The following is a 12454-nucleotide window of genomic DNA, read 5'->3' on the forward strand; positions in this document are numbered from 1 at the left end:
AAATGCAGAAATGTAAACCACGCGCCCACATTAACAGATGGTACACACCACATTTAAATACCCCTAGGAAAGAAAAACGCACAGCGGAAACTGTCTGGAAAAACTCACCATCAGAACTAAACAAAGACTCTTTCACTGGCCATTATACAGGCAAAAAAAAAACAATTTCAATGACCGCATTGCCACAGCCAACTCCAGTACCAAGGAGTTAGTCAATATTCTGAAAGAATTCGAATCTCCTGCTGACACACCTGATTCCTGTACGAAGGATTCAGCATGGTGTACTAATATACAAAATGCCTTCCATAATAAATTTACTCTACTACTAAACAAACTAACTACTAAAATAAACCTTATTGACAACGCCTTACCCCACGATTTGCCCCCAATCCCCACTCCCAATATACCACAATTTAACTTCAAACCTCTATCTGCCAAAGAGGTAGAGAGGATCATACTCTTAAACCGTCCAACTGCAAGGGCGATGTCTGCCCAGCTACGATTATTAAGCAAGTTGCCAATGTACTTGCACCGTTTATTACCACGTTCAGTAATGCTTCATTTAATTCCTTCACAGTACCTATGAATTTGAAAGATGCGTGGGTCCTCCCACTCCTAAAAAAAACTTCTCTCGACCCCAACAACTCCTCTAATTACAGACCCATTACCACAGTCCGATTCCTGCTAAAAATTCTGGACTGTGCAGCTTACCTCCAGATACAGCTTTACCTAGAAACCATAAACATACTCGGACTAAGACAGTCATGCTTCAGACCTAGGCACGGGACTGAAATGGCGCTTATCGATCTTAAGACACAAATTCAGATACTAAAAGATAAAGGGAAATCTGCCTTGCTCTTACTCCTCAACTTGTCTGCAGCATTTTATTTAGTGAATCATGAAATACTCTGCAAACATTTGTCATCTGCCGCACACTTCTCGGACCAAGCTAACTCCTCGACCAAATCCTTCCTCAGCAATAGATCCATGAGGGTCTTTGCACCTTCTGTGTCAGCATCACCTACACCAGTCACCTGTGGAGTCACTCAAGGTTACTGTGCGTCCCCAACTCTCCACAATGTATTCACCAAACCTCTATTCGATATACTTGATCATCTGGGTATCGCGTATAAAAATTATACGGATGATACGCAGCTACTCATCCCAATCACTGGTGGCTACGTTGTAGACAGTAAAACATTGAATGACATCTACAGTTCTATTCAAATATGGATGGTGAAGCATGGTTTATGTCTAAACAACGACAAAACTGACCTACTCCTCCTTGGCTCACCAACTAAACTCAAAAAGTTAGGAACTACATTCAAAACCTTCAAACATCATTAAGTTGCTAATGATATGAAAACTTTAGGTATCCATTTTGACTCTACCCTGTCGCTCACGAAACAAACTAATGCCCTAGTTTCATCTACAGCATACACATGTAAGCTCATCAAAGCCTGCCACCCCTATCTGACTACTTCAAACTGTATCACAGTAGCAAGAGCCTTAGTCTTATCCAAGTTTGACTATTGCAATGCGCTCTATCTTGGAACTTCCCAATATAATATCAATAAAATGCAAGTTATGCAAATTAATGCAGTCAGATCGGCTTGTAACATTCCTAGGTAACACCACATCACTGCAACTAGACAGAACATAAACTGGCTTAATATTAAGCAAAGAATAGACCTGAAATCACTCTCGGCCACAAATGCCTTTGTAACCAGGCACCTAGTTACCTCAGTGCCACTTTCTCACGACATACATCATTGCGACCTAGCAGAACAGCACAAACACATTGTGTTGTCGTCCCACAGTTCAACCCACAACGTGCCGGTGGATTCAGCTTCCCAGTCCTTGCTGCTAAAAAATGGAACGCACTCCCTTTATCCATAAGAGAAGAACCCTATTTCTCTTGCTTCCGTAACAAGTTCAAAGTTTGGCTGCAAGATTTGGAACATAGACCTCACACCTCTTCATAATACATGATCCAGAATGTTTAACATCATCACTGTATTCATGCTTTTAAAACTTTTATTACTTACTTATGTTTGTACATATTTGACTGATTAAGACGTTATTCTCACTGGCATTGTACTAAGGGCCTCATTACACGGGCGGCGGTGGACCAAGGTGATATTAGTGTTAGCAGAGTCCCAAGATCAGTGAAGAGCAAGAATCGGTTTTGCTATCAAGGTCGAAGACACTTCTTCAGGTATATAACACACTGTATACCTTCCACCCTATTGGTGATTAGGGATTGGCTAGGTTGATTAATCAGACCTATAATGCCCGTGTAGTAATACATTCTTGTTTTCTACCCTTAGATATAGGAATCTGGTTGTATGAATAGGAGGGATCTACCTGAAGCACAGGACTACTTCTGCCCCTGATGAATGTCCAGTTACCTGTAACATAGAGGACAGAAACTTATATAAGTTGGGCTTGTTTACACAATGGGGAATAAGAATAATTATGTTGCCATTGTTGTGTTTGTTGATCGAGTATTTGGCAACTTTCGATACTGTGAGGTGGAATGATTTTAACATGTATAGGACTATGTGATGTGTATATGTTTTTTTAAATGTTTGTATTACTTGTGCTTGAAAGAGAATAGTATATTAAAAATGATATTTTTTGGTAACACTGTTTGTTATTGAATACATAGAACACAGAATGCAGCCCATATTTGTTAAGTGGCTGTTTTGAGATTCCGCTATCTGAGGGTACATTAACTGTTTTATACAGATCGTTGTTTGTGTTCCTTCCTTTACAGAAAACCTTAAACACAGTTCAATACAGTACATACAAGATCTAAAAGAACAGGAAAAAAAAACAGCATAATAAAAAATCATTCCATTTTAAAAGGGAAAAAAGAAGAAAAAGAAAAAATTACAATTTTAACAGATACGCTCAATTTCCCTTAAACGAACAAGAGCAATACTCGGATATATTCTTGCCCCACATGAGCCACGACCAAAGCAGCACCTTAGAAAAGTTTGAAGATAAAGAATCCCATTCCTTATGAATGGAGGCTGCTCTGATCGACCACAGGGTGTGGCATTCGAGAATCCAGTGTCTTACATTTTACATATTAGTTACCCCTACAAAAAAACATGTCTTAGTGGAAAACCCCCTCAAGGGTACAGTAGTCCAATGCTTAGTCCTTTCCTTGGTATGAATTTGGTTCAGCCTAAATCTCAAATACACGTGACATGCCTTCTCACACGGAAAACACTTAAGATAAGTAGGCAGTTGACCCCTTCTAAGAGGAAACTTGGCATATTCTAGATATGTAGAGTAAGTTGTTAAAGCTTCCAACGTCATTCTCCAATCATCTCTAAACAATTTTAATTTGACATGATCAGGATTGTCTGACAACTTTGTTTCAGTAGATCCAATCCGCTCGAGTGGATTGCACATACTTGCCCTATAGGTCTTCATAGATTTAACAGAGCAGTTATCCATAATGATATGCAAATCAGTAGAGAGAGGAATAGGTGGGGGATCCAGCAACTTAGAATGGATCTTTAACTGTCTCCAATGTAATCTTGCCTGTAGGGAAGTCGAGTTCAACTTGTGGTGAACTATCACGTTTGGGACTGTACTTGAAAGCCCTGGCCCCTTTCTCCAGAGAGGCCCTGCATCGAGTCCAGACAAGGGCCCAGCTTTACCGATGCCATGTCTAATCCATATAGCAGCACTGGCTCAATTTTACTCATAATATCTTAACACAGAAAGCACAGAGAATCTGCACAGTTTGTTGAAAATGCACTTCATGTCTGGTAATAGTAGTCATCTTGCCTATCAATGCCATTCTCCACGTATGAATAGATGATGTATTGGATAAATTGTAGCCCAAATAGCGAATGGATGACACCCACTCCGGAGTATCAGCCCCAGTAGCTATTTGATAACCTTAGGTTTTAGCTCCGTTTTAGCCCCATTTACTACCAAATTGTTAGTGGGCGTAAGCCTGAAAATAATTAAGCTTCCATTGGAGGACTCGTGTAGTCCAGCCAAAAATGTCATCCGCCAAGGCTAGCCAATGGATTCCCAAGTGTCCTGTGAACCCCACAACCCCTCAATATCACAAAGAGACAAATTAAAGAGCGTAGGGGCCAAAGTATACCCCCGTCTGAGTCCCAGTTGTACAGAAATCGACCTAGTAACAGCCCCTTCCCTGTTAAGGGGAATACAGATCCATGAGTTTTCATGCAGCACAGCAATTAACTGAACCAATATCCTAGGAACATTGAGCCTCAAGTGTTTGCCCCATAACAGTGGGCGCACCACACAATCAAATGCAGAGGACAAATCCAGGGAGGCCATATAGATGTTTCCCCCCTGGACGGCCTTTGCACTAAGTAGCAGATTTTAAGGTTGCATTCAAAGGTGTACCCATCGATTGCTGAAATCCCACCTGAAATCGAGTGTGTTATTTTTACTAAGAAAGCTATTCAAGTACCTGAGAAGCAAGATGGAGAAAACCTTACTAGAGGAATCCATCAATGCAATAAGCCTATAATTGCCTGGGTCATTAGGATCCCCTTTTTTTGTAGATGGGAATAATAATAAATTGTCTCCAGGAATCTGGAACTATATGAGAAACATGTATAGCATCAAAATATGCCCACGCAACCGGGTCCTTCTTCAAAAGGAACAGCGGTAATCCGTCAGGACCAGGTGCCCTAGATGGTTTCAGTCTATTAATCGCCCAAACTATATTCTAGATTTGCCACGGGCAAGGACCCTCAAAAACAGGATTATTCAGGAGGTCAGATTGGTGATTCAGATGAACTGGAATATTAATGTTTTCTGTGAAAAAAGACACCCAGATGTTCTCCTGAATTGCACCCCACAGGGATGATGCACCCCCAGCTATTTTGTTGTTGATGCGAGAAGCCAAATGGTCTAGTATTGGCATATGATATATTTTATTTGTATTGCGCCCATACCAAGTCTTTATGGGCGCGACGAGGCAAGGGAGGGAGTAAATGGGAGGACAAAAACAACAATATTACTAGGTGCAGTGGCATTCATCAGGGACTTCAATATAGCTTGATTGTCCTTTTGGAGAAGATCAAAACTATGAGATTTAACAAAATGACTGTGTCGTTCACACTCACGTTTTTTGAGTTTAGACAATGTGTCCCTAGACAAGTCCTCCCCCTATCTCCCCTCCCTTAACAGGCTAATAGCTTGTCTATCCCTTTTGGAATCATAGATCCTTTGGTCAAACCAATGAGGAAAGGACCCCCTGGATCGAACTCCAGTGTCAAAGCACACCTTCTTAATACAGTAATTGATGTGTACATCCAAAGTTTTGCAGCCTATTCAGTCAGATAGCCTATCTGACTTAACCACATCTTTTCACAACAAAGTGCAAACTTTCAGTGCAATCCAAGGACATTCAAAGATTGTCTAACTTTTACGGAAATGTATTTCCATTTATGATACTATGGTCTTACCGCTGACACATCTCTTAAATAAAAACATACTTTTCATTTGGGATTCCTGCACTGAAAAAGCATCCATGACTCTCAAATCCTATTTTACTACCGCACCAGTGCTCTGCCATCTTGATTTTTCCAAGTGCTTCATTGTAAGGGCAATGCCTCTGATGGAGCCCTCAGCGTAGTCCTCCTACAGAAACCAATAGATGACCAAGAACATCCTATAGCTTACTTGACCCACACTTTGAAAGTCAGTGAATTATACTGTGCTCGGAAAATAACTGATGGCTATTAAATCCACATTCAAAGAATGGAAACATCTGCTACTTGGAGCACAACACTCGGCGGAGATTCGAGCTAAACGAAACAACTTATGAGCATTGCCAAACATAGAATGTCGCAATAGCCGTCAACCAAGGTGGGCCTTTTTCTTTTTACCCAATATCACTTTTTTTTGTGACTTATTTACCTGGTACCGACAATATTGTTGCAGATGCCTTATCAAGAAAATAGATAATCTTGTCTGTGACATTTATTTAGCGAAGCCATGTTTAACCTTTTCTTTTCTATGTAAACACTTAGAGACCTTACAGAAAGAGATAGCGGAATACCTCAAATGAACATCTTCAGGCTGCCTTGATGAATCCCTCACAAAAAAGGAAGGCCTGCGATTTAGACAGCATCAGGTCTTGGAACCTAGTTCTGATCTCCAGCATCAAAAACCACCCACTGCCATGTGCAATTCCCTCTCCTTCTGAAATTCACCTGCCACCACTCACCACTCAAGTCACCACAAACAGGGCACCAATGTAGAAACAAAACACTGCCTCCTGCACCCCTGTGCACTTTCATTCACATAGTACAGATGTACCCACTTCCATTCACAAAGTATTGTCACTGCCAAACTACCCACATACTGTTGTCATCATTGGCCCTTCTCCAACCAATCTGCACACACCACACTATGAATGCACCCCCCTCTACCAGATACAGAGTGACACATGCATAGCTGCAGTGGGTGAGCTGAAGACCTAGGCTCTCCAGGGCATGGGCCCCGGCCGGTGGCCTTCGGCCATGCACCGAATAGTCTAATCCTTCAGCAGACCCACTGCAACGTCATGCACCCATGCATGCCACCATGTCCCCAAGTGTAGGTCACTGTGGTATATTATACACTCATTGGTCTTCCGATACTTTTGGTCGCCTGCAGTGAAAAAAGATGTTTGTAGATATGTTGGAGCCTGTTGTATTTGTGCTCAAAATAAAACTACTACAGCTATAGTTGGCAAACCACAGCAAACTCGCCTTGCATCTCGACCTTTGGAAATAATCACCACCCACTTTGTAACGGATCTGCCCATGTCACAATGATGTACTACCATCATGGTAACAATTGATGCCTTTGCCAAACAAGCACATTTTGTTCCTCTTCCTAAGATTCCCACTGCTGCTGAGATGGCAGTTGTATTCCTAAAAGAGATTTTCCATCTTGATGCCCTTCCAACTGTCATATCAGACAGCGAACTTCAGTATATGTCCAAATTGTGGTCTCTTGTGTGTTCTAGTTTGGGTATGAAACAAGCTCTTTCATCGGGTTACCATGCCACAAACCAATGGGCTGACTGAACAAATAAACCAAACAATGAAGCAGTACTTATGCTGTTTTCCAACTCTGCACAAGACGATTGGATTTCCTTACTTCCAATGGCAGAATTTGCCTATAACAATTTCATGCAATCCTCTGTGTTTTGTGCCTATGGATTTCATCCTACACCTTTTACAGTTCGTCTCCTCCATCCAAGAAGGACAGAAGCATGCTTTAGAACAATTACAACGTTCATGTGAGCAAGTCAAAGGTTTTGCTGACAGAATATTCTGGTTGTAGATATTTTATGAAGGACAAAGTCTGGCTATCCACTAAACACCTACCCAAATAGTTAACAACTTCCAGGTTCTCCCCACTGCATATGGGACCGTTTCATGTTTTTAAGGTAATTAATCATGTCACATTTAAACCTGCTCTACCCTCTTCAAGGAAAATAATTTATCCCGTTTGTTGTTCTTCCCTGCTTAAGCTTGTCCCGACTAGTGACTGGACTCAAAGATGAAGCTCAAAAACTCCACCTGCATTAATAGATGGTGAGACACAGTACTCTTGTGTCCCGTCCCCTTTCCCCCATTCTACATGAGCGACCCTTTCAAGGGACGGAAGACGGAACCTTTTTCACCAGAAAAAACCTTCCCCTTTCAATTTAGAGGCACGCAGGGGTGCGGCCCTGGGAGCATGCACTGCCCTGACTCCGCCCTCCGGTGCCACACCCCAGTCCCCTTTTCCACATCGACAGGAACGGGCCAAATTCACCAGCGTTCCTGGGTTTGGCTTCGGCCATGTAATTCCATGCGCGGATACTTCTTCTCTTTTGTCTCTTTTGTCTTTTTTGTCTTTTTTGTCTTTTTATCATTCAGGTACTCGGTCCTCAGGCGTCACGCTTCTCCACGGCACATGTCGACTTCCACAGGGTTCAGCAGGTGTCCATCCTGTGACGGGCTCTTCCCAACTTCAGACCCCCACACCCTCTGCCTACATTGCCTTGGCTCAGACCACAGTTGGCAAGCTTGTACAGCGGGCAACGCCCTGTCATCGAGGTCTCTGAAGAACAGACTGGCCAGGTGGAGGGAGCTCTTCCAGAAGTCGCCCCCAGAGGACCTCAAGGACTTCATGAAACATCGATCCAGGCCTAAGGTAGAGCCCGTGTTTTCCATCGCACCCCGCAAGGGAGACTCCTTCCCAAGGACTCGCCGCGCGGGAGGGACCTTTCAGGTTCTCGCACCAGCAAGTGCACCGAAGCTGCTCCAGCTACTGGCATACAGGCCGAGAGATCCTCTGATCCTCCAGGTGACAGTGTTGAGGGACCGGAATGTTCTTGTGCCGGGTTTTCACCCGAGGGACTGCGCCCTTGCACCGGCATTATGTCAGAGGGGCCACGCCCTAGTACCGGCAATACGTCCAAGGGGGCGCCTAAACTGAGCTCTTCCAGCCCCTGGGCCAGGGGTGTCACACCTGCGGGGTGTAGGCCCGAGGAGCAAGGTAGGCCTCGCGATCCACACTCGAGAGTCCTGGAGAAGGCTGGGCCCAGCGAGCCGAGCAACACCTCTGCCAAAATGGGAATTCCACTGCAGACCGATGTAATCTCCCTGGCCAAAAAGGGTTGGCTCAAGCCCCACTCTATCCAGCCGGTCAATTGACACCTGGGCACCTAGTACAGTCAGTTGGAGGAGGATTCACTCTTGCTACCGGCCCATCCTCAGCGACACTCCTCGGTGATGGCTGCAGCATCACTATACTCCAACCCTAGTTGTCCTCAGTCTCCCCCTCTGAAACGCTGCTAGGCAAGGAGGAGAAGTTCTTGGAGGCTTATGGTAAGAAGCTGTATTCCAACGTGTCCTTGCATCTTCGTCAGGCCAATACCGATGCCATGCTGGCTGCCGCTAACCAAAGGTTATGGCAGGAAATTGCGGACTTCCTCCCAGAACTCCCTACGCAGAGCCATTCACATTTCAAGGCGGGACTGCCTGAGGCCAAGTTGGTGGCGCAAGACCTCATGGAATCCACCGTGGCCCATATTGACACCTCTGGCCGTGCCATCTGCATCGCTACAGACATGAGAAGGACAGCCTGTCTCTGTGCAACTAAATTCAACCCAGACGTCCAGGAACGCATATTAGACCTGCTGTTCGCGGGGGTGGGAGGGGCCTCTTCCACTCCACCACAGACGAGGAGCTGAACAAAAAGAAAAACAGCTCACAAACGGCCAAGTTTTTATCCATCTTGACAAAGACCATGCCCAGATTGTACACCCAGTCACAGCAGCGCTCTGACAAGGGGCGTATGTACGGAGGGTTCAGCGGCTTCCAGGAATGGAGGTCCAGGCAGCCGGACCGCTCACTGACTCCAAATCGGCGCAAGCAACAAAAAGGGGGGGGAGTAAGGGCTTTTTCCAGTCCCCCTCCTCCGCAACAGCCTCTGAGGGAAAGAAAGCATGACACACCCCTCCGGGTCCAGGCTTGATCTCCATGCAAATTTCTGGCTCCAGAATTTCACGGACCCCTGGATCCTCTCCATAGTATCCATGGGGTACCGCCTATCATCCCAGCCTCTCCTCCTTCCTCCCCTCCACTCCCCCAAGTTGGGACAGCAACTCTTCTGACAGAGATCCGGTCGCTCGTAGAGAGCCAGGCCGTGGAGGAAGTCCCAGCCTCCCAGCGAGGCTTGGGCTTTTACTCCAGGATTTTCGCCATTCAGAAAAAGAACCAGGCGGGCCTGAGAGTTGTGCTGGACCTTTCCACCCTCAACCTCTCCTTACCTCTGCAAAAATTCAAGATGGTTATGCCAGTCTTTATAGCGGAGACATTGTGCAAGGGAGACTGGATGTGCTCCCTGGATCTGAAGGACGTGTACCTAGATGTCACGATTTGGCAGCCCCATCGTTCTTTTCTATGGTTCAGGATTATGGGCTACCATTTCCAATACAAGGTCCTTCCTTTTGGCCTCAACTTAGCCCCCAGGGTCTTTACCAGGCTCATGAATACAGTGGCTGCCCTCCTCAGAGCGCAGGGCCTCCACATCTACCTATACCTCGACGACTGACTCCTCAGGGTTACATATCCGGAAGCGGTTCACCACTCCTCCCATGCCCTTATGAACACACTGCACGATCTGGGCTTCTCGCTCAATCTCAAGATGTCGCAGCTGCAGCCCAGGCAGACTCTGACATTTTTGGGCCTCATCTGGGACACGTGCTCCGAGAAGGTGTTTCCGTTGGAGGACAAGATCTCAGCCATAAGGACCTCGGCCTGGTGGTACCAGCATCTCCTGGGTCTCTTGGCAGTGGTCCTATTAGTCTTCCCACACACGAGACTGAGGATGAGGAGGATTCAGCTGCACTTTGCGGCTTCTTGGAACCAGGAGTGGGGCTCTCAATCCGAGATGATCAACATTCCTCCATCTTTCCGCCCGGACCTCACTTGGTGGTCCAGGGACTGCAACCTATGGATGGGCAAGCCCTTCCGGCTTCCCACCCCACAAGTCACCATCACCACATACTCCTCACTCGAGGGCTGGGGAGCCACCCTGGACGACCTCTCAGTCCACTGCACCTGGACTCGACAGGAGCAGGAATAACACATCAATTGGTTGGAGCTGAACGCCATCTGGCAAGCGCTCAGAGCATACCTTCCACTTCTCAGGGGCAAGGTTGTTGTCATCCAGACAGACAACTCGACCAGCATGTACTATGTCAACAAGTAGGGAGGCACCAGATCCCCTCCACTGTGCAGACTGGCAATCCGCATGTGGGAGTGGGCCCTGGAAAATGTCATCTACTTCACGGCAGTCCACATTCCGGGAGAATCCAACCTGGAGGTAGACAGGCTCAGCAGAGTGGGAGCGGACAATTCCGAGTGGCAGCTAAACAACCTTGTACTACAGGAGATCTTTAGCAGATGGGGGCACACCCAGGTGGACATCTTTGCCTCCTGGCACAACAAGAAGTGCCCTCAGTTCGCCTCCTGGCAGGGACAGGGCCCCGGCTCCCTGGGTGACTGTTTTGGATTCAGTGGAACGGCATGACCGCGTATGCATTCCTGCCCACTCTGCTGATTCACAGAGTGATTTGCAAGATCAAGGTGTCTTGCCAGCTCAACATCATTCTAATAACTCCATGGTGGCTGGCCAGGCCATGGTTCTCGGAGCTGCTCAGCCTCTCGGAGATGCCACCAATTCACCTTCCGACGGGCCCAGCACATCTTCTGGTGGAGCAGGGGGCAGCGTAATCCACCCCACGCCACAGAAACCTGCCCTCACAGCGTGGTTCCTGAGCAGGTAACGCTAAGGCACCTCAGCCGCTCCCAGGCTAATCTGGCCAATCCGATTGTTAAACATTTGACGGGGCTTGCAAGGCTCTACCCACCCATCAGGTGGGACCTGAACATACTCTTGGACGCCCTAGCGCACAAACCGTTTGAGCCAATGGCCTCCGCGGACATCAGGCTGGTCAACATTAAGACGGCCTTACTAGTCGGCCTTGCCTCGGCTCGCAGAGTCAGTAAAATCCAGGCGCTGGTCGCCTCAGAACTATATACTACCTTTCACAGAGACAAAGTAGTCCTGAGGACACACCCAGCATTTCTGCCTAAGGAGCCGTCTGCTTTACATTTGAACGAGGAAATAGTCCTTCTGACGTTTTTTTGCTGTTTTTTTGCTTATCCTAAGAACGAGGCACAGAGAGTTCTGCACTGTCTGGATGTCGGGCGTGCCCTGAAATTCTATCTTGACAGGACCAAGGGCTTTCGCAAGTCAGACGCCCTGTTTGTCACTTTTGGAGGTGCAAGACCAGGCTATCAGACCTCCAAGGCCTCCATATCCCGCTTGATGGTCTCGGCCATCAAAGAAGCGTACGAGGGCCAGCACAAGCCGCTTCCGGCTAACATGCAGGCCCACGCATTCAGGGCCAAGGTAACAGCCATCGCATTCCAGCTCCATGTCCCTTGGCAAGTCATAAGCAGGGCAGCCACTTGGGCCACTCCCTCGGCTTTCTGCAAGCATTACTGTTTGGATGCCAGCTCTAGGTCTGATGCGGCTTTCCGACAGGCGGTTCTCAGGAACCTATTTGCTTAAGGAGGGTCTCCTCTACATCCGGGGGCTACATTCAGTTGTAATTGCCCATGCAGTATGGAGGAAAGGGGGAGGGATGTAAGAGTAGTGACTCATTAGTCCCCTTTCCTCCATACGTCCCAACGTCCTCCCCCCTAATAATACTGGTGTCATTAGGCAATGTTGAATCTATTGTCGACGCGTCAATGGGGAGTGAGGTGTGGCGCCGGTGGGTGAAGTCAGGGCTGCACACCTGCGTGCCTCTAAATTTAAAGGGGAAGAAGATTTTTTCTGGTGAAAAAGGTTCTGTCTCCCGTCCCTTGGAAGGGATGCCAATGCAGTA

This window comes from Ambystoma mexicanum, chromosome 13 (genome assembly GCF_040938575.1).
Source record: "Ambystoma mexicanum isolate Mex_15411 chromosome 13, UKY_AmexF1_1, whole genome shotgun sequence".
In the NCBI taxonomy this organism is placed as follows: Eukaryota; Metazoa; Chordata; class Amphibia; order Caudata; family Ambystomatidae; genus Ambystoma; species Ambystoma mexicanum.